Source organism: Manis javanica, chromosome 13, assembly GCF_040802235.1.
Source record: "Manis javanica isolate MJ-LG chromosome 13, MJ_LKY, whole genome shotgun sequence".
NCBI classification, from domain to species: Eukaryota; Metazoa; Chordata; class Mammalia; order Pholidota; family Manidae; genus Manis; species Manis javanica.
In genome coordinates, this window is record NC_133168.1 from 69633951 (window position 1) to 69656740 (window position 22790).

The window sequence follows — 22790 nt, forward strand, 5'->3', positions numbered from 1 at the left end:
CCCTGCCTGCACCCACCCGGAGCGTCTGGGCCCCACTTTCCTTTTCAAGGGGCGGTTTGCAGACCGAGCCTGCATCCTTGATAGCGCGGTGCGGGGGCGAGGCCTGGGTCTTACTGGTAACAGAAGTCTGGTCTCGCTGTGAGCAACAATACACTAAAAAAAAAATTTTTAAGTAGAACCTGCAAGTTTTGTTCATTTTAAATGCTTTGTATCAATATTACTTGGCGATTAAGCCTTCCTCATTTTAAATTTCTTAAGCTAAAAGTACTTCATATTTTGATGACATTGTGACCGTTTAACTCTTCGTTTTTAATGCTACTGCAATGATACTTTAACCTTGCCACTAGAATGAATCATAATAAATTGGTAGATATTAGCGTTATTTATTGCCTTATTCTAACACTCATATTTGCAAAGTGAGCTAAAGCTCATTTGGATTAGTCATCAGTCGTGAAGGGAACGTTGTTAGCCAAAAAAAAAAAAAAAAAGCATGTGCACAATTTCAGCAAGTGACACGGGAGGGCCCTTTCACATCCACGAGACTCAATCTGGGCCAGAGCTAACTCTAAATTGGGGAAAATCCTAAATTCGAATACCTACCTCCCCTCATTCAAGCCCTCCCACACCTGCAACCCCTCCCCAACCCTCTTGAGCTCTACCTCCCACTCATAGTTAAAGATACGCACTTTATGATCCTTACCGTCAATTGTGGCAATTTATTTACATCATCCGCTTGGAGACTGTGAACCCTTGGAGGGCAGAACCTCCCTGATAACTATATAGAGCTTTCTCATCTTGCTCCCTCTTCCTACCACCTAGCTGGTAGCACCCAGCACGGAGACAAAGGTGTGGTTGGTATTTATTCATTCAATAAATAGCTGTGAACACGGTCTATGTGCCAGCCACTGCATTCATTAAATATTTGTTGAACTAAGGTGATATGTACTATTTATACAGGTCTGTTTGGATGCATGCGTGGGAAAGATAGCTAGCAGCAGGCCTAAGCGTCTGTTGTGTTGTGTGATAAGCTGGAATAACTAAGAAAAGAAACATATTTTAAAAAGTGAAAACATTAGATCCACCTTCCACTTCAGCTTATCTATAGGACTCAAGAACGGAACAATGCAGAGATAGCAGTTAATCAAATACAATGGGGTTTTTTGTTTTGTTTGTTTTGAGAAAGAGTTATTAGCAGACAAAGAAACTTGGCAATGACAAAATGCCTGGTAGAGTAGAGTTGTCCTTCAAAAGAAAATGATCTTTTAAACTTAATAACCTCAATTGTTAACCATTTTTAAGGCACTAGGGAGGGAGAAAGACCTTGACATTCGTCACCGGATTCTCTTGCAAATGTAACTGATCTTATCCACACCTTTAGTTACAGCAATCACTGTATATTGTGTCATCTTTGATTATGATGAGGATGACCGTGTAATTTATCTCCCAACCAAGATATTCCTGAGTATAAAAGGGCAGTTATTAGTAATCAGGTTGGAATAACACAAATAAATTGGACCATATGGTCTCTAATTATGAAGAAAAGTCAAGTGTTAATGATTTTTCCGTAGAATTTTACTTGGTGTTTTCACAATGTTTTCTAATCCATTGGCATTTGTCATTACTAGAGAATTAAAAGCTAAAGTTCTGGGAGTCAAGCAAGAGATTGCAAAATTTCATCCCACTGAGTCAGCACACTCTGGGCACTCAGTACCTAAATCCATCATAGCCCCAGAGGAAGGCCATGGTGAAGATCTCTAACCTGGAAGACTAATTAACTATCTAAATGAACTAGTGTGCTATTTACACTTCAAGTCCTGAAGGCTAATTACTATTTAACTAAGGCCTTCTGCCTTAATTACAGCTGTTAGCATGTGAAAGTTTTCAAGAGGCTTGCCTTCTTGTCCAAAGTCACTAATGAATGATATATAATAAAGGCAGCATCTTAGGTTTTGGAAATTAAAGCATGTACAAATGATCATTTATAAATTTGCTAATTTTTCTTCTCTGCTAGCTATAATCAGTAGCTATGCTATAAACTGTATCTATGCCATCTTCACAAACACAACTCCTCATTTGCACCTTGAGGTTTGCCACAATTCCCAAAACATAACAAGGAGCTGAATAACTCCTTTTTTTAACTGTACTGAATTTGTAGAACTGATATTAGAACCCAGGTCTCCTAGATTTCACTTTCCAACTCCTTAATTTTTCTGATTTTGGGTCTCCTTGCATATTTAGGTCATTTATTCAATCAATGAAATATTCATTCAGTACCTGTAAGGCATTAAGCCAGGCCCAAGAGAGAAACAGAAACAAACGCCAGTACTCCTTAGAGATCAAAGGCATCATGTGATTTTCCGAGTGGGGATTTTCTTCTGCAGTCTTTAAGCAGAGGAAAGTACTCTGTAGACCCACATGCAGGAGTTTTAAGGATTGCTTAAGAGCCTGAGCTCTTATTTTATTAATTTCTTTATTTCAGAACCAGGGATGGAGTATTTGAGGTTAGTGGTTACTGCTATAATTTACTTCATAAACAGGAGGAGGAAAACAAGCAAATAATTTTAAACACGTTATCAGTCTGTGAGGACCCAGCCTCCTTCCCCAATCCAAAACAATGTTTTCCAGAATGAAAGAAAAAATAAACAAAGCAAGCTTTATCTTAACTTAATCTCTCAATCAAAGGTCCTTCTCTTAAGTATCCTTTTCTTCCCATCACGTTGCCTTTACTATTTTCAGAACATTCCCGAAATCATTTAATATTTTCTTTGCAAATAATTGTCTCATTTGTGTCTCTTACAGTATCTTTTATCTTGAGAGGTCCCAAACAATTCTGCAAAATGCTGTCTGGGAAATATCCTGCAGTTAGAGCTAAGCATTCTTATCTATGACATTACCTCACTGCAAAGTCGTCAGCTAACTAAACTCTCCAAGCTGCTGCTGATCTGTCCTCCCTCCATTTAATTCCATTTGTATTGAATTCTTCCCACCATAGTAATGTGTTTCTCTCCCTAAATACACAGGTTCTCCATCAGAAAATTCAGGAAATAAAGTCCTCAAACTCTTTTTGTATCAGGTCTTATAGTGCTGCCCTGCTTCTTCAAATTCTTTGGATTGTTCAGTTACATTAACTAAGTCATCCTACAGTAGGAAAGCTGGTGTTCTGTCATTGAGCCCTATCTGTCACTCAGAGATCAATGTCAATTGCATAACCGTTCAAAGCCTTACCTATTTTAAATCAGACCTAGAGATGTTGGTGAAATGTTTCTAACACAAAAGAGAAACATTGGCACTGTTAAATCCTATTTTCCAGGATTTATAGCTACATTTTTGAAGAGTTCTTAAATGAGACAATACCTACAAAAGAGTTGAACTCCCTAAGCCTCAAGAGCTGAAGCAGCTAACGAAGGAGCATGCAATAGACAAAGAAGGGACAATCAATCCTGCCTTTCCCCCCAACGGACTGATGTATCAAGTTGCCCAGTGTCCATAAAGAACAGAATGCCATTGCACCCGTTGTCCTTGTCCTTACAGTTTCAACTTTACTTTGCAGGACTCATAATCTCTGAACAAGTAAGCAGAATACCAAGAGTTCCAGACTCAATGGCTTTCTTTAATTCCATGTTGATAATGACAGATGAAAGTTTTAAAAAAATGTTTAATGTAGGTCATTCTACACCTAAAAATAAAACTACAGTTAAATTAGGCCAAATAAACTTTGAGCATTAGAAATAAAACACAAATTTGAGAATCATAAACACACTAAGCCAAAACTATTCAAAATTCTCTCAAGGGTTAACAAGAAGAACATAAAAATAATTGCTCATGAACTATTTTGTATTTTTCTGATTTGAGTTTGGCATAACAAAAATATTTGACAATGACATTTCAAGTCAAATAGAAAGATATATTCAAATGCTCTAGACTATAACTAAGCAGCTTTAATGAACTCTAAGTTCAGTCTAAAAGATGTTTGCTCTTTCATTACGTGGCTACAATTGCATACTGGAGGAAAATTTCTTCTAGTTTGAACCTATCAAGGGTATTTAGATTCTGCAGCCACTGCTAATCAACATATCCAGATTTTCACTAAAAGCACATTTATGTCTCCCCCTTGGAGTTCTTAGACATTTGCTCCTGTAACAGGACCCTATTCCTTAATTTTCTACAACTAGCGTCTTTTATTTGGAAATACTATAATCACTTGGGATGGGGGAAAGGTAGAAGGGAAAAGGACATTTTTGAAAAGAAGGAAGAAGTGTTTCAGTCTATTTCAACATCAAAAGGGAAAGCATGAAAATTAATACCAATCAGTGTTTTCCTATAAGGAGTCGAATGATTCCATAGGATTTTAAGAACACTCCCAAAGGCCTAACTGAACAGGAAAACTCACACTTGCTGCCAAAAAGTCAGCAAAATGGTTGTTAAAACCCGCAACCAGTTCACCAGTGATAGCAAGGGTAGTCGTTTAATAGTAATTGTTTTACAGAATACATTCCATTCTGGAAAAAGCTCCCAGATCAAATTATTTTTCCGTTTGAATTCCATCTAAGTTTTGCTTGAGTTACAGAGGAATGGGGTTATAGCCATTCCTTTTCCATTTTTTTCTCCGCCTGAGCTTAGTCCCAGAGAAACAGCTGTGCGGTGGGGGTGGGGGAGACACCAGGAACTGGAGGAAACTGCGGTTGGGGGAAACATAAAGCTCTTTGGGAATTAAGCTTGTGCTACCTGAGCCCCAGGAAATCCCTGCTCCTGGGTGGATGAAAACAAAGAGGGTAACTGCATAACACCAGGGAAGGAACTCAGCGGGCGTCGCTTCTGTCCTGCTCTAATTAATGTCCCATGAACGCCACCCTGGGGTCAGCCAGGTGGAGCAGGGAACAAGAAGAGGAGAAATACAATTAGATGCTGGCCTCACCTGTGAGCACCCCGGCTGCACCTCGTCTCCCAGGGCCACCTCCTCTCCCTTTGTGCCTGTGTCCTATGGTTAGATAACTTCATCTCTGCGAATGTGTTGGCTGAAGATGGCCCTTTTCTCAGAAAATGGTTTTAAGGGGAAACTCTTTGAGGTCTCAACTAATTTTATTATCCCAATCTATTAACCAGACTACAACCAGCCCTGTAACTTTGAGTAAGTCAGCCTCTTTTGGCTTCTAGGTTAAGGAAGGTCTAAAGAAACTTTAAGGATCCTTTTAGCTTCGAAATTCTCTTTTCTAATATTGAGATACCCGTTGTTGAGGACAGCCAAGGGGGAGGCAGTTTTGCATGAGGAACCTGACTGATACCTTCCTGTCTGCTGGAAATCTGCAGGGCTTACCCTGGTCACTCATTTGCTGACATGGCTTTGAAAATAGGACATAGAATAGTGATGGGGGGAGGGGGAAGGAGTAGATTCCAGATTCTGCTCATTGTTTATAGATTTTAACATAGAATGAAGATATGCAATTTGTCAGAACCTATCAATAACATAATGATGACAAGCAAACTTTGGTTGTCAAACTGAGGAATTCACTTCTGTAGTAAAATAAAATAAAAATATTAAATGCACGGAGAAGCACTAATTACTATTACTAGTCGTCAGATGCCAACTCTGTACCCTCCCTGAGAAAGAGCAATGTCAGCTGGCGTGAAGTGACACGTCCCAGTCTCACTCAGGACTGAACCTCTCTCTCACTGCCAGCCCATTCCACCTTGCCAGCCCCCCACCCTGGAGGACTCACAGGCAAACGCTGTTTGAATTTGAATTCACCTGATTTTTATTTACAATTTATAGTCTATTTAGTTCTGTGGCTCTTGTTCCTTTTTTTTCCCCCTCCGATGAAAACAAAGTCACAGAATAATCTCTAATTAAATTACTATTTTACAAAGAGTGAAAATCCAAAAGCAATGGTTTTGTTCCAGAGAAAAAAAAATGTACTGGGAGGTTCTAGGACTAGCTCTGCCCACATCCCTTCACCAAGTAGTGATTCACCACATCATTACATGTCTCTGGGGTCAGAACCAAACCATCTATAAAGTCTCTCTCAGATCTGTGTCATCATGAATGTAACCATCGCTACACTGAGTAACACTGTTTTAAAAACCAACATAAATACATCTGAGGTCTGTCTCCTCCCACCCAGAAGAATTCCCGGATACAAGTATGGCTTTAATCAGCACTCGGGTTTCCCCCCCCCACCACCACCTTTGCACTCACTGTGTAATATACTGTGTCTTCCTGAGACAATGGGTTTCCCTCCTCCTCCGTCTGTGTCTGCCACCAAAAATGTCGCCAACACTCATAACACTAAACTCCCCACCCAACACGAGGGGAGGGAAAGTGTCTCTCCTACTCTCCTTTTCTCTTTAACATCTGACTCCATCAACAGCTTCTATTCAGGGTGGAATCTGGGAGTAGAGATGAAATTGCCACATAACTGACAAGGTCTGAAAATTGACTGATTATCTTTTATATGATTTTTTTTTCCTATTCCTTCTGTAGCACTTGCTTTTGCAGTTATTTGTTGCAAAAGTGAAAACAATCCAAAGAATGGTGCTATTTTCAGTTACTAATTAATCCATTAAGAAACTTAAAAGCATTCCCTTCTGGGAAAAGGGGGCCTTATATAGTTGACAAAAGTCCTTTATCTTCAAAGGTCCGGAGGCTGAATCATTGTCAATCTCCAGGAGTGCTGTTGTACTTTTAAAGACTCCCTAAAGGCTTCCCATGGAAGACTGCCCAAAGGGGAATCGAGTCATGGAGAAAAGTTGAGCTTGATGAATTCCAAATTTACCATTTCTGTCATTAAGAGATTAGCCCTGAAACTGTCATCACACACGGACCACAAAGGTGAGTCTCTCATCTGTTCCAATCAAATATGCAAATATTATAGTCAAGTAACCAAAGAATTATTCCTTCACCCACATTTCTGTTATTTAAATCCTCTGACCAATGATATACAATATCTCACCAGGTTTCTGGGCTAAAGTGTAGCTCACCACAGTTTTAAATTTTTGTCCCATTCTGCAGCATGTACGAAGAAGCCTAAGTGGGTTCCACAGAGGAGCTATGTTTCTGTACACTGTAGATACCCCATGAAAAGTAAGTTATTTCAGAGCCAGAGGGGATTTTATTTCACCCCTGGCCATGTAATTCCAGTCTCCCTGTCACTTAGACAAATCATGGCCAATAAAAATGTGAAGGGATAAAAGGTAATCTTAATTCATCAACTAATCCCAGAATTGATTGAAAAAAAAAAGACTCAAGTGTTATTAACAGACCCTAAACAGTGTTGACAGCAGAGTAGCAAAGTAACCAAAATAGTAAGGAAAGAGTGAAGCTCAAAGAACCTACATTTTCAACAATTCTTTGTCCAAAAATAATAACAAATAATAAATATGATAGAACAAAGAGTAATATACTAACAATGTGTACAAAACAAGGCACAATTAATTTTGAAATACCTCTGAAATATACCATTTAATTTGTTCTTAAATGTACCAGAGTAACTATGGTGGTTTTAAAATGTATCTGCAAATTCTTTGATATCTCCCTTTCAAGAGGTAGAGCTTAATTCCCTTCTGCTTGAGTGAGTAACTCCCTTCCAACAGAATATGGCAGAAGCGAAGATCAGTGACTTTGAGGCTATGTCATTCTCTTGGGTCACTCCCAAAGGCCAACATCTTGATGGCAACCTCATGAGAGAACCTGAGCTAAACCATTAGCTAAGCCCATCCTGGATCCCTGACTCATCGAAGTTGGTGAAATAATAAGTGTTTATTGTTTTAAGCTGTTAAATTTTGGGGTAAAGTATACAGCAATAGATAATTAATACAGAATGTTTGACCTACTTCTATATTAAGATTTCTGTTACATAGTATACAATATGTCATTATCTCAAACATTACTAACTTATCCATTGTCAATCCCACCCCATCAGAATGTAACTGCATGAAAGCAGAATTCTTTTTTCTTTAGTGCTGCACACTTAGTGAAAAACAATGTGTAGCACAAAGCAGGTGCTCAAGAAATATTTATTGAATGTGTCATTTGATGAAGTCACAATCTCAATCAGATAGAGATTAAAAAAATTTTTGACTATTTCATCAGTAGCAAACTAAATAAACTCCAGCAAAGGGACTAAATGGTAATAATATTTATAGTAAAGGTGGACTGACCTTTCTAACACAAGATAACTAATTTTGTTATATAGGTAAAACATCTGTGAAACCTATTTGTTGACAGAAGGAAAAGGCTCAACTGGAGATAAAATTCTACAATGTCTCCACATTACAGTAACCAACAAACAAGTATGAGAGTAAAGGGCTCTATAGGAAAACAAAATAAAAACAATAACTGCACACACACATACACTCCACCTCAGAATCTAATGTGGGAGAATGGACTAAAATAAAAGGCCTCTTCTCATGTGATTAATTATATTGATAATTTGAAAATGCTGAGGGACTGTAAATATAACAATGTGATAAGTCTTCTAAGAGCCAAAATAAATGGTACAGTGTTCATTTTCAACACTTACAAAGCTGTTGCTTTCCTGTTTATACTACAAAGCCAGATACGTCCCTTGGTTTTCTTTGTTTCAGCAGCTTTCCTATTTGCATCTAAAGACCAATCTACTCAACCTAATTATTTTCTACCCATGCCCAACTAAATCCTCTACTAAACTGACTCTTCATTTAAGTCATATAATTCCACTATCTCTTCCATGGTCATCATTGTGTCATTTTACTTTCTTTGTATTCCCTGGATGTAAAAGAAATGCTTAGTGACTATGCTGTACTTAACCCTTCAGATCTTAGACAACTTTAAAAAGTCTGTGAGTTGTTATCAATTCAACAAGGAGCTTCTACCACCAGCTCCTACTGTTCTAGGTGATGTAAATTAAATAACATTTCTAAAAATTAGATGATCTTTTCTAAAAGAAAATAAACCCACCCCAAAGATTGTTACTGTAGTAAAGATCATCACACTGGACTTATGTTAGGCAATTGGGGAAATCATGTATTCAGTTTCCTGGCTGAATCACATCACAGAAATGGAAATTACCAAAGTTCAGTGAAATTAGAAATAGGTAAACATTTCAGAAAGAATAAAGTTGAATGCCAGGTCTTGAATGAATTGTTCGAGCTAAAACAAAATTGGCTTGCATGTCCTAACTTAAAAAATCCTAGGAAATAAAAAGAGACAAAGACAATGAATAGAGAAAAAGAATAGTGTACAGATTAACTGTAGGCATAAAACCTGACTTAATAGTGGAGTTCTACCTTTAATAGAAAAATGAAAATTGATTCTTTATAAATTATTGGTGCCTGGGGAAAGGATTAGAATTGTTGGATGATCTTCAAAATAATCTTGAGAAAGAAGAACGTAGCAGGAGGTATCATGTTCCCTGATTTCAAACTATATTACAAAGCTATAGTAATCAAAACAGTATGGTGTTGGCATTAAAAATACACACAGATTAATGGAACAGAATAGACCACAGAAATAAACCCATATATATGATCAATTAACTTATAACACAGGAGTCAAGAATATACAATGAGGAAAAGATAGTCTCTTCAATAAATGATGTTGAGAAAACTGAACAGCCACATGCAAAAGAATGAAACTGGGCCACTATCTTACACCATACACAAAAATCATAATACTGGGGGGAAGGAAAATCATGGTAAAAACAAAATAAGATTATGAAATGCAGCATCGTAAGTAATTTGAATTTTGCCTTCTGATCTCTCTACCCCGTCTCATGAATGCTGCCATTCTCTACTCTCCTACGGTCCGTATCCCCGACAGCATTGCTCCCGTAGTCACGTGCCAGGGCTGTGTTGTCTTGGACATACAGCAATCAACCAAATAGACAAAAATCCCCATCCTCTTGGACCTTCTTTGTTAATGTGGAAGAGACAGACAAAAAATAAAATAACTAAGTTAAAAAAATGCGTACATATATATGACAATTCAATGTTAATATCTTTTAATGACATTTTTAAACAAGGGGGAAAGTCTTTGGTGTTGACCCACATATTTACCCTTTCCTCAGAATTATCTGTCTCAAGGAGCAAGGGAGCTGGGGCATATCCTAAGCCTCCTCAGTCATGGGTTAAGGGCAGCCCCCGGGGGAGTGTTAATTCCCTGGCACATTCAGGCAAAGGGATGTAGTGGGTGGCACTAAGTCGTAGACCCAGCTTGCTCCGAAATGGCAAGACAGAGGGAAAGACTGGGACAAAGTTTGCTACAATTTATAACTCTACATGCCACATAATGGAGCATGTTGCACAGGCCCCTACCACTGGGCCCCTATGGCCCTCTTCTGGCTATGGCCCTTCCTGCAGGGGAACGGGGCTATGGAGCTAAGGGGACATGGCTACTAGGAACGCATGGTACCCCTTCTAGACCATGCTCCACGGAATCCCAAAACTCCTGCCTGATAAGAGTAGAACTGTGTCCCCCAACTAAAAATATGTTGGGGTCCTCACCTCCAGTACTTCAGAATGTGACCTTATTTGGAGATTGGGTCTTCGTATAGTTAATCAAGCTGAAATGATGTCATTAGATTAGGACTTACTCTAGAATGAGTGATGTCCTTATAAAAAGGGGAAATTTAGGCACAGAAGCAGACACAGAAAGAGGGAAGATGATTCTAAGAGACCCAAGGAGAAGATGGCCATCTACAAGCCAGGAGGAGAGGCCTCACATTCCCCAGAAGGAAACAACCCTGCCAACATCTTGGTTTGGATTTGCACCCTTCAGAACTGTGTGGCAATACATTGTGCTGTTTAAGCAACCCAGTTATGGCACTTTGTCATGGCAACCCTTAGTCTAGGAGACTAATACACTGCCCACCTAGCCCCAAGTCTTCAGTCAGTGAGGTCGGGGCTGCCCCTCACGTCTGTCTTGCCAAGTGTGGACAGGCTGCCAGTGTGCCTTCCCCAGTTCTAAGGTGTGGATTTTGTAGGGCTCCGCAGGCCATGCTTGCACAAGCGCCCTTCCCGTATGAGATGGAGTGAGGAGTGAGAGAGTAGTGGGTTAAGTCGTGGGCCAGGGCCAACTCTCCAAGACCACAAGGTGCCAGAGTGGAACTCTGAGAAGTCTAGAACTTCTACCTCCAAACCTGGTCTCCCAGCTTGTTAGAGTGGTATTTCAATATTGGAGAGGTATTTAACCTTTTATTTTAAACTAAAACAGCTATAGGAAAGTACTATGAACAAGTGTGAAGCTTATAAGCAACAACTGTGAATTTTTGTAAGATGACAGCTTTGAAACCACCCAAGAGACAGAACTTAGTCAGCTGCCCCAGAAGTCCCTTGTTTGTGCCCTAACCCTCTCTCTCCAAAATTAAGCACTACCTTGACTTGTTTCCTTCACTGCATCTATCATCCAAGCATTGATTGCTAGTTACTGTAGTTTGGTATTGTCCATTTCTTTAGCCTGATAAATCTTTTAATATACAATCTAATGTCCCCCTTTCTATTCTTTTACGTTACAAATTATCTGTTCAATGTTCCAGCTCATTTGACGTGGAGTTTCCCACCATCTGAATGTTGGTAACTGCATTTTCATGGTTCAGTCCAACACATTCCTCTGTCTTCTGCATAACCTACAAATTGGCAGCTGGATCCAGAAACTTGATTAAACTCAGATTCAGGTATGATCTCTTTGGAAAGTCTCTACATATTCTTATGTTTCTTTCATCAGGAGAAATATCTGGTTTTTACTCTTTTTTAACCTCAGGAGCTACTGATGCTCATTGCCTAGATCTATTCATTAGTTGGAATTAGAAAGTGGTGATGTTGTAGTTCTATTATTGTTCTTTTAGTTATCAAGTAAAATCATTTTATAAGATGATTCTTCCTCTCATGGTATAGTGGTATAATTTGTATGAGAAAGACAGATAAATGCTTGATTTTTGCCCTCCTTATGCAATTTTCCAGATAATAAATTGGTTTTATTGTCATACATGGTGTGTGTGATGCCTGAAATGAGAGGCAGTGTGTTTGTTCATGGAGAGTCACTATTATCACAGTGTGGTGTCCTCAGCATTATAGTGTAGGCGACAGTTCAAGTCCATCCCCAGAGATTCCTCTAGCACTGTTAGGTTTCAGCTGTTGCTTTTCTAAGGGGCCTAAATGCTAAATTGTATTCAGATTATGATTCTGTTCTCAGTATTGATTGTGATACATAGTTTAAGAGTAATGGAAAAAGGAGGAAGCCATCGTAGCAACATTCAGACTAAATGGAATCTGTTATGGGTTGAATTATGTCCCCTAAAAAAGATACGTTTAAGTCCAACGCCTGGTACCTGTGAATGTGGTCTTATTTGAGAAAAGGATCTCTGCAGATGTAATCAAATTAGAGATCATTAGGTCTCATTATCCAATATAAAATAAATCTTTATAAAGTAAGAGACAGAAACACATGGGGAACAAGACACATGAGACAATGGAAGCAGAGATTAGAGTGATACATCTGGAAGCTAAGGAATTCCAAGGATGGCTGGACAACACTGGAGGCTAGAAAAGGCAAGCAAGGATTCTCCCCTACTGGTTTCAGAGGCAGCATAGCCCTGCAGAAGCACTGATTTCACACTTTCAGCCTAAGATCAAAGTAAGACAATGTGTTTCTGTTTTAGGCCACCCAATACTTAGTACTTTATTATAGGAACCCTAGGAAGGTCTTCCCTGGGTCATGGTTTAATCTATGAGGAAACTGAAAGCCAATGAAATAAAAAGATTTGCCAAAGATCCCATAGTGCACCCAAGACTAGAATCCAGACCTTCTGATGCTTTTTCTAGTGCTCCATGAATATACTGCCTCTCACTTAGAAGATAAAGTCATTCAGTCACTTACTCCACAAATATTTATTAAGCACTCACCAACTAACAGCCATTAACATAGACAAGGAAATACATGGGTCCTGAAAAAGATTTTTATCCTCATGGTGCTTAGAGTCTACTAGGAAGAGGAGGTAATGATTAATAATAATAGTGATAATAATAATAATAATGATAAAACACTTTCACAATCATGTGTAGCAAATATAATAATTTGTTATTCTGGTAAGGGGAACAAAGAAAATTAAAAAATGCAAACAAAAAGTTACAATAAAATGTTTGCACAAAAATGAAAAAAAAAAAAGAAGAAAATCAAGTCCAATATTCTTCTAAGCATTTTGCTGCAGTGTTATAAATTTATAAAGATTAGACCAGTGGTTCTCAACAGGAAGTGGTTTTGCCCCACGGAGAACATTAGGCAAAGTCTGGAGACGTGAGTCATTGTCACAACTAAGGGATGCTACTGGCACCAGCGATGCTACAATGCATAGGATAGTTCCAGACAGAATTACCCACTCAAAATGTCAATAGTGTCCAAGTGGAGAATCTGAACTAGATTAAACAGAGGCTATTTTCTTAGTTATACTTCTTAAATGTATTATCAATTCCTTATTGAAAAGGACCTGAAGGTTGATATCTGAACCTACTGTCAATGCATTAGAACTTATTTACAATAGGTCTATAGGAAAAGTATGTATTTCTCATTTCATATTCAATAAATCCTTCTGTCAAAGATGCAGTACATATACACAATAGAATATTATTCAGCCATAAGAAGAAAACAAATCCTACCACTTGCAACAACATGGATAGAGCTAGAGGGTATTATGCGCAGTGAAATAAGCCAGGTGGAGAAAGACAAGTATCAAATGATTTCACTCATCTGTGGAGTATAACAACAAAGCAAAAACTGAAGGAACAAACCAGCAGCAGACACACAGAACCCAAGAATGGACTAGTGGTTACCAAAGGGAAAGAGTCTGGGGAGGGTGGGTTGGAAGGGAGGGAGAAGGGGATTAAGGGGTATTATGATCAGCACACATAATACAGGGGGCACACGGGGAAGGAAGTATAGCACAAAGGCAAGTATGAGACAATAGAGGCAGAGATTAGCATCTCACTATGCTGATGGACAGTGACTGTAATGGGGTATGTCGTGGGGACCCGATAATAGTGGGAATGTAGTAACCACAATGTTGCTCATGTGAAATCTGAGCTAAGATTGTATATCAATGGTACCTTAATAAATAAATAAACAAATAAATCCTTCTGTCTTCCTGATAATTTCATAGCTATTATATTATATGCATATCTGGACAAGGTGAACTCATGACAACTGCTATCAAAATTCTGGCAAACTCTTATAGAATGCTGTCTCAACCAGACCCATTTCTGCTCAAGTACACTATATATTTCACATGAATGATATTTCTATCTTCATTGGTCACCATGTCAAGTAATTTGCTTCTCATATAAACCTATACATTATTTAGATAAGAGTCTTTAGATTTGTTAAGCACCAAGAATAAGCAGTTGAAGTTCAGGCAGACACTTTGAAGTAACCATTAAGGATCAGTAAATAATGGAATGGAGTGCAGTAAATAATCATATGGATGTTAAGTGAAGTAGGAAGTGAGTAATGAATTCAATACAGGAACTTACACAGAATCAAAAGCAGAGGAGTTGGAACTTGCAAATTTTTCCTAGCTGAGCAGAGTAATCAAGAAATCACAAGCTTACTAAAAAATAGATGATTCCAAACCCAATATAGGAATGACAGGATAGAATGAAGGGCGTCGAAGCATAAAAACGACAAAGGGCCAATTCAGACTGTCTTGCCTAGGGCTCAGGATTTGTCTTAGGGTAAGTGGACCATGGACCTATGAGCCAGGCCCAGGTTAAGGTTGACCAAGGACAGGCAAGAGGCATAGAAATGTAATTATGAAAGTCTAGCACAAATGATGGTAAGAAAGATAAGATGCAGTCAAAAATTGATAGAATAACCTAGACTTCCCCACAGGCTTTTAATGAGCAGATCATGATTGTAATTGCATTACCATATTCATTTAATGAAACTTCAGAAATGACCAAATAAAAGGGAAATTTTAAAATGATTATTGATCTTCAAAATAAGTCTTTTATTTTTAAAGTGATAATAATTATGATTAGTAATAATAATAGTAAAACATATGCTTCTATAGGCTAAGAACAAGATACTCTTATTTTCTCATTTAATACTCTCACTAATCTTATAAGATAGGTACTATCAATAACTCCAATTTGTGGGTAAAAATAATAGGTATTACATAGGTCAAGCAATTAGGCCAAGGTTATATAAGTAGTAAGTGGCAACATAGAAAGTTGGGAGATAAAGCAGTGAACTCAGGGCACAAATGGGAGGAAAATTTGGTGCTGGGCTCAATTTACCTCCATCTCTGTGCAGTCAGTTAGGACCCATGCACAGAGAAGAACTGGGCCTTCTGAGAGTCCATTTTTTCATCTCAGCAAGAATTCTGACCACCAGCTGGCTGTGGACTTCTCATCTCCGAGCCTCAATTTACTGGCTTAAAAATGGGTATAATTGAAATATGCTAATTGAGAGTAGAAATTAAAAGTTCTCACCATGGGCAAACAAAATAAATATGTGAGGTGATGGATGTTGTTAATTAACTAGGTAGGGTGGCGGGGTGTGGAATCCTTTCACAAGGTATATTCATATCTAGCTACCATGATGTACACTTTAAGGATCTTACAATTTTATATGCCAGTTGTATCTCAGTAAAGCTGATTTTTTAAAATTATTTTTTAATGGGGATGATAATAATGCCTACCACTGGGGTTATTAGTAGTAGTGAGAACACTCTTTGTATATTCAATAGCTCCGAACAAAGTGGACATGTTATGATTACTGACCCCTTAAAATTCACATCAACATAGAATACTCAGACCAGGCACATCCCATACTAGGTGGGGTGTCAGAGATGTCCCTGATGCCCTGTGTGTCTTGAAGGTAAGCCAGGTTAGAGGTCTGTGGCTTCAGGTCGGTAGGTGGAAGATGCTGAGGGAGACGTTGGTGTATGCTAGTGACAGGCCTTCTCCTTTCTTCCTAACGCCTCTCCTTCAGTATACCTGCTTGAAACTCAAGGATTCAGGGCAACCACGATTTAATCTTGGTGGAGTCTTTGATTTCTACAGGACCATCCCTGAACTTTGGCCTCCCTTCCCTTTTCCAACATTAGACAGTTAGGTTCTTTCCCACCCACCGCTGGGAGCCGCAACCCTCCGACCCCACGTTCACTCCCTTGGTTCTGGGGCCAGGAGCACAGTATGAAAGAACGGAGGGGGCAGGGTGTGCTCTGAATTCATAATCAGAACTTTGGCTTGGGGATATAGGAGGGATGCCATAGAAGGCAAAGGAATCCCCAGTTACAAATACACCAAAGCAAGAAATTAAAACCTGTTGGTTTTGCAAAAATAAAATAATTACAGCATTTCTAAAAAATGCCAAACAGTTATGCTTGATTACCATGCATCTCCATGATGACGATGTGTGAGCTCACCTTTATCGTTTTCCTTGAAAACGACAGCACACAGCTGCATCTGGGTGTTCACAAGTTACCATGTGGCCTGCTCATCATTCCCTGTTCTGAGCAAAACCAACAAAGGCCATAAAACACCAGCTGAGCCTGCAGGACTGTCACAGAGGCAGCCCCTTGTTCACGAGAGGGGGGTGGGGGGCATGCATGTGTATGCACCTTCTCCTTTCTCAGTGTCTTCCATCTCCCACTTTCATTGACCTGCTTCTTAAAGAAGAGCAAAGGTTGGTGAGCCTTGAATACTTGCCCACAATAACTATGTCTGGAGTAGTGACTTAACATTTATTTTAATAGCTTTATTTTAATGGCTTTTTATTTTAATTCAAGTTAAATTTTAAATTAATTTTCATTTTAATTCAAAGTAAAGCATTCGAACAGAAGGGTCTCTGTGGGATTTTTTTAGGTATAAAGGAATCCAGAGACTGTCCTGATTTTATATGTCTTATTTTTCCCCAGTCTTCCATAATACTGAAATAAATGACTCATTGGCACAAGTTAAACTGATTTCTTTTTGGAGGGCATATGTTGACAATGACCTTATTACTTTTTGTAAATCATCTTCCAGGAAAAAAAAAACAAGCAGTGATGAGAAAGATTTTTTCTCCCAATAATTTATGTGACAACACCCAAAAAGCAAATTACCCAATTAAAAAATGGGTGGAGGATATGAAGAGACAGTTCTCCAAAGAAAAAATTCGGATGGCCAACAGACACATGAAAGATGCTCCACATCACTAATCATCAGGGAAAAGCAAATTAAAACCACAATGAGATATCACCTCACACCAGTAAGAATGGCCAGCATTGAAAAGACTAAGAAAAACAAATGCTGGCAAGGATACAGATAAAAGGGAGCCCTCCTACACTGCTGGTGGAAATGAAAGCTAGTTCAACCATTGTGGAAAGCAGTATGGAGGTTCCTCAAAAAACTGAAAATAGAAATACCATTTGACCCGGGAATCCCACTCCTTGGAATTTACCCAAAGCATACAAGTTCTCAGATTCAAAAAGACATATGCACCCCTATGTTTATCGCAGCACTATTTACAATAGCCAAGATATGGAAGCAACCTAAGCATCCATCAGTAGATGAATGGATAAAGAAGAGTTCGTACATATACACAATGGAATACTATTCAGCCATAAGAAAGAAACACATCCCACCATTTGCAACAACATGGATGGAGCTGAAGGATATTATGCTCAGTGACATAAGCCAGGCAGAGAAAGACAAGTGCCAAATATTTCCCTCATTTGTGGAGTGTGACAACGAAGGAAAACTGAAGGAACAAAAGAGCAGCAGATTCACAGTCTCTAAGAAGGGACTAGCAGTTACCAAAGGGGTGGGAAGGGAGGGAGAAGGGGATTGAGGGGTATTATGTTTAGTACACATGGTGTGAGGGGTTACGGGAAAACAGTGTAGCACAGAGAAGGCAAATAGTGGATCTGTGGCATCTTACTGCACTGATGGACAGTGACTGCAATGGGGTATGAGTAGGGACTTGATAATATGGGTAAATGTGGTACATACTCCATGGGTTAGACAGCTGTAAATCCTGTAACTGTGTGGTATAAGATGTAAGGAAATTACAGAATAAAAATTTTGTATTTTCATTAAAGTTTTAGGTTTCAAAACCAGAAGAAAAGGGCAAAAAAATGCTTATGTAACCATATGTTATCAAAATCTATTGACCAGATTTAGCAATAATCTTTGATCATTTTAAAAATAGCAAATCCTGTATTAAGAAGTTAGTCTGTGAAACAAGAGTTTTCCCTTTGCTTTGTTTTGATGTATGCATTTATTTGTTCATTTGCCTTTAACTTTTAAATACTAAATTTCTTCTTCAACCCCAAGGTCCCCGATACTATTTTCTGGTACACCAGATTTACTTTTACATGCCATTGTGAGGACAGCAAAGAATTGGTGCTGTACACATGAACTATAAAACATTCTTTTGGATATAATTCAAAAAGTAGATACTGTGAGTTAAAGATAGAAAACATAGGTTAAGCAGAAGCTGAGATTTTTGTAATACAGCTCAGTTCAGATCACAAAAGTAACATGAGAGTAGATGGGAATGCAAACCTGATATTCAGAACTGTCCTCCTGTATGGTGGGAGGAAAAGAGAGATTCAAGCACATCGGCAAGAAATTACTATGGGCAGAACTAAGACCAAATAAACTTGTGTCCTGGTAGCAGGGAAGACAGGGATTTGGGAAACTCAGAAATGTTTAACTACATTATATAGCTTAAGTAGAGATTTCTCTGATCCTGCACATTCTAAGTATTGAGGTCTGCACCTCCGGGGACCGTGCTGGGACCTAAGAGACTGGCATCAGCAGCTCTGGGTGATAGAGCCAGAGAGCCACTGAGCATGAGGACAGAGGCCAGAACAGGGAAAAAGCCACTCTTAGGGTCTATTACTCACTAATATTAGTTTAACATGATCATCACTCATTAATATTACTTTAATATGGGTAAGACGCCACCAAAACATTTTTATTTCATGTGCTCTTATTTTATTAAATATAAAAATATGCATAAAGGACTTCGTAAAGACTAACTAGATTCTTACCATGCAAGGACTGTTACTTAAGTGGATCTTTGTCTGCTTTGTTCATAACTAGTCTGGCTTTATACAGAAAAGTTGCTTCTGGGCCTCTCCTAAAGAGGAGCAAGCAGCAACATTCCAGTTTTAACAGAAGAATAGTGAAAATGCCTTCATTATTTAAGTTGAAAGCAGAGTGTTGATGCTTGGCTCCTTCACCCAATATTAAAACTATGGAAAGATGCACACCTACCCCCATATATATGATATTTGTTAGGTATCATAGTGACAGTAAACCATTATTTGGACATTCTATGGTTAAAGTGTCTTCTTAACAGCCAACTTTTTTTTTTAGCTTTATTCTAAAACACATTTTTTAAAAAATGCATCAGTAAGAACATAGCCATGATTTCCTTACAAAAGTTCCTAATATTCGTCTTCTAAGAACTGGGATATGCCACTTCCCATGCTGCCATCCTTTCTTTCCAGAGCGTCTCCTGTCTTTTAAGGATGTGGTGATAGACTTCTGTGGTTTAACAGCCAGGTCACGAGCACCTAAACTAGGGAATTTTGAAATGGTTCTACTTGCCACCCTATTCAGAAATACTGTAGAGCACCCTAATCTTCTGAGAAACTTTGCAAAATGTCCTAACTGTAGTTATCTAACAATAAGTGACCTACAGCTCCTGCAGAAAGTTGGGCTGTTTTTGTGTTGATTAATCTTGCAAATCTGTCATTACTAAGTTAGTAAATCTAAGGATGGAACATATGGAATCATGGCCCAGGTCTCCCCTCTCTATTAAGTTTTCCTATTAGACATTAAGTTTATGGACTGTGAATCTGTTACTATAGTATTTTCTGGAACTAAGATCTAGCAAGAACTTTAAGTCAAGAGAGGCACAACCTGCTGCTGTGATCACAGTTGAACACCCACCCTGATCTGAGAGGGAGCCGGGTTCCACGAGGCCTGCCTGAGTTGTGGTCCAGGAACGGGGGAAAAGTACTTCCACTGAATACACGTTCAAAGAAGAGGGGAAGACAAAAAGACCAAAAGTTGTATTTTTGAATATATCATGTGTTCCATATATTAATTTTCATTATTTTTAAACAAAGTAAATTGGCCAAGCATGGAATAAAATTTGCTCATGATGACTATATTTGTGCACTTGGAATATATAGGAATGAATATTTTCACACCTAACAATATTTTAGAGAAATACATTTTTCTCAGAATTACTGTGTCTCCTTAATACCAAACCCTGGGAACAAAGTTCAATTAATCCGCGATGCCTAATGTGTTTGACTAATGTGGTATATTCACCTTGATATATTCTTCACAGGCTCATCCCTCCTGGGACGAAAGTTCCTTATGAGCTTGAGGACCACATCTGATTCATCTGCAGAGATGATACCAACGTGTGATGTAGTCAATTCTTAGTTACAGTTTGTTAAATGAATTTTCTTGATCTTTCATGGGTTTTTTTGTTGTTGCTGAGTGCTTGTCACTCAAAAATCTTCTGTGCTATTATTATCCCTTTTCACAGATAAGGAAACTAAGGTTAAAGGGGCTGAAAGACCGAGTAACTAATGCACAGTTCCACCGTGCGAGCTGGGCCAGAATTCACAGGGAAGGAGGGTAACTCCAGGGTGTATGCTCTTCATGACTTCGCTGTATATCTGTTTCCCTGGTTGTTCAATTAAAAATGTGTTGAGCATCTGCTATGTGTCACAGACTGTTGCAGATGTTGGAGACAGAACAGTGACCAGGCAGAGCAGGAGCCCGGACTCTCATGGGGGTGACATGCTAGAGAGGAGAGTCTGAGAGGATATGGGAAGGAGCGGGCAGGAGACAGGGAGAGAGGGAGAAAGAGGAATCAGTGCCGCTGCCCAGCCTGCTGCTGACTCTAGATGTAACGGTTTAAGGGAGCGCTAGACTCTTTTCCAAAGCAGCTGCACCTTTTGCATTTCACCAACCAAAGTGTGTGGGTTCCATTTTCTCTATATCCTCCCCAACATTTGTTATTATCTGGTGTTTTTAATTATAGCTATGATGAACCTCACTTTTAATTTCTGATAGAATTTTTTCCAAAACAAATGTCTCAAAGCAATCAGATTAAGAAGAAAAGAGAGTCCTAAATTTCGGAGCCCTCCTTAAGCTCAACGCCCGCAGCAGAGCACCCCTGTGTGTCCGTGGGAACAGTGGTTGTCCAGATGCTCAGTGTCCAGGACACTCTCCAGCTATCTGGAGGCAAGTTTCCCAGATGGTCTTTCAAAGATCAGTCAGGCTACTTTTCACTGCAAGACCCTTCCCCACACATCTTGCTCCCTGCTGTGGCCGTGAAAAGCCAGGTAAAACACTAACTCTCTTATACAATAAACAGAATGCCACCCCAGAAGTATGTGGTATGTGGTTATTTTCTTTCTCTGCTGTAACATTTACATTTTACAAGGGTCATATCTCATTAAGACAAATGTAATTCAATCTTTACCAGAAAAAGAAAGCCACCTTTTTGTAAGTGGCTTAAACCAAATTTGGAGTCATTTTTAAATTAAAGACATGTAAAATGATAAGTTATTTTATATTGGAGGTATTTTTTTTACATCTTAAATGCAATTTTTACTTTGCAAAAGACATGTTTCAACTCTTGGGATTATTTAAAACCTGGACAAAAACAAATCAGCACTGTGAAAAGTGAGTGATGAATCCATTTAGCAATTAGGCAACATGTAGTATAAAATATAACTGTAATATCTAAAAACCCAGCATAGCAACCTCAGCCAACATATATTCCCGAAGAAAGATTGCCACTGTGGACCTGTAAAAGAATGAGGAACTGACTATACATTTGGACGGCCCCATTTTTCTTTGTGTGATTAAAGAACTGCATTTACCTCAGTAAAACAACCAAGCATATTTGTATTAAAGGTTAAGAAAGGAGTAAAGTGAAATTAAAACCATGGCTTCATGACACTGTAACTATGAAAGAACATCAATAAAATATAACTGATGCTTACCTGAAAAATTCTTTAGACAGTACTAATATAAAATTCTTGTTGCATGTTTTTTCACTTAGCGCTTTGATCTTACAACTGTTTTTTCTTGTTGGGAACTCCCACTGACTCCAATTTAAATAAATAAGGTTTGTTTTGAGATCGGCTTCCATGGGAAGAACTACCCAGAAGCCTGTAAGCACTCAGTATAGTGGGATCCTTCATATTTACTTTTTGCCGGATGCATAGAATATCCCACATTCCCTTCCCAGCAACATTTGTGACTTTCAACATAACACCAGATTAAAATCATACTTAAAATAACATGTTTTCATGTGAAGATCTCACAAAATTTAGTATCATTAATACAACCCCTCCCTGCCCTATCCCTTCCAAGTGCCATGAAAGTACAAAGTATTAACTTCCGTTTGCTGAGGAGGTTAAGAATTTTAAGATGACTTCTAGACCACTAGTTCTCAAAATGTGGCCCTCAGACCATCTGCTAACCTCTGAGAAATGCAAATTTTCAGGCCTCAGCACGACCTCCTGAACTGGAAACTTGGGGATTGGGCCAAGACAATTAGTTTTTGATAAGCCTTCCAGGTGATTTTTATTCCTGCTCAAGTTTGGAATGTAGGCCCAGCCATTTCTTTTATAAGTGTGGCATCAAAGCCAAAAATTGTTTGTGTCAAAATTGGGATTAGATCCCAAATTTCATAGACTTCAAAGGTGTGAAATGCCTTTCAAGGCTAATCTTAATTCCTTTTCCCCTTGACACTACTTGGTTACCTACATCTCATTCAGAATTGTAGGTTCAAAATA

General features: G+C 38.7%; 1 long non-coding RNA gene across 2 annotated transcripts; it reads left to right on the forward strand.

Moving 5' to 3' along the window:
- LOC108410385 (uncharacterized) lies at positions 1 to 22568 on the forward strand. 2 transcript variants are annotated; one of them, XR_001856477.3, is made up of 3 exons: positions 1 to 6826; positions 11508 to 11645; positions 20318 to 22568. It is a non-coding gene; the product is annotated as an uncharacterized lncRNA (long non-coding RNA). The 2 variants fall into 2 exon arrangements; XR_001856476.3 differs by lacking the exon at positions 20318 to 22568 and adding an exon at positions 16993 to 17767.
- Positions 22569 to 22790: the final 222 nt, after the last annotated feature.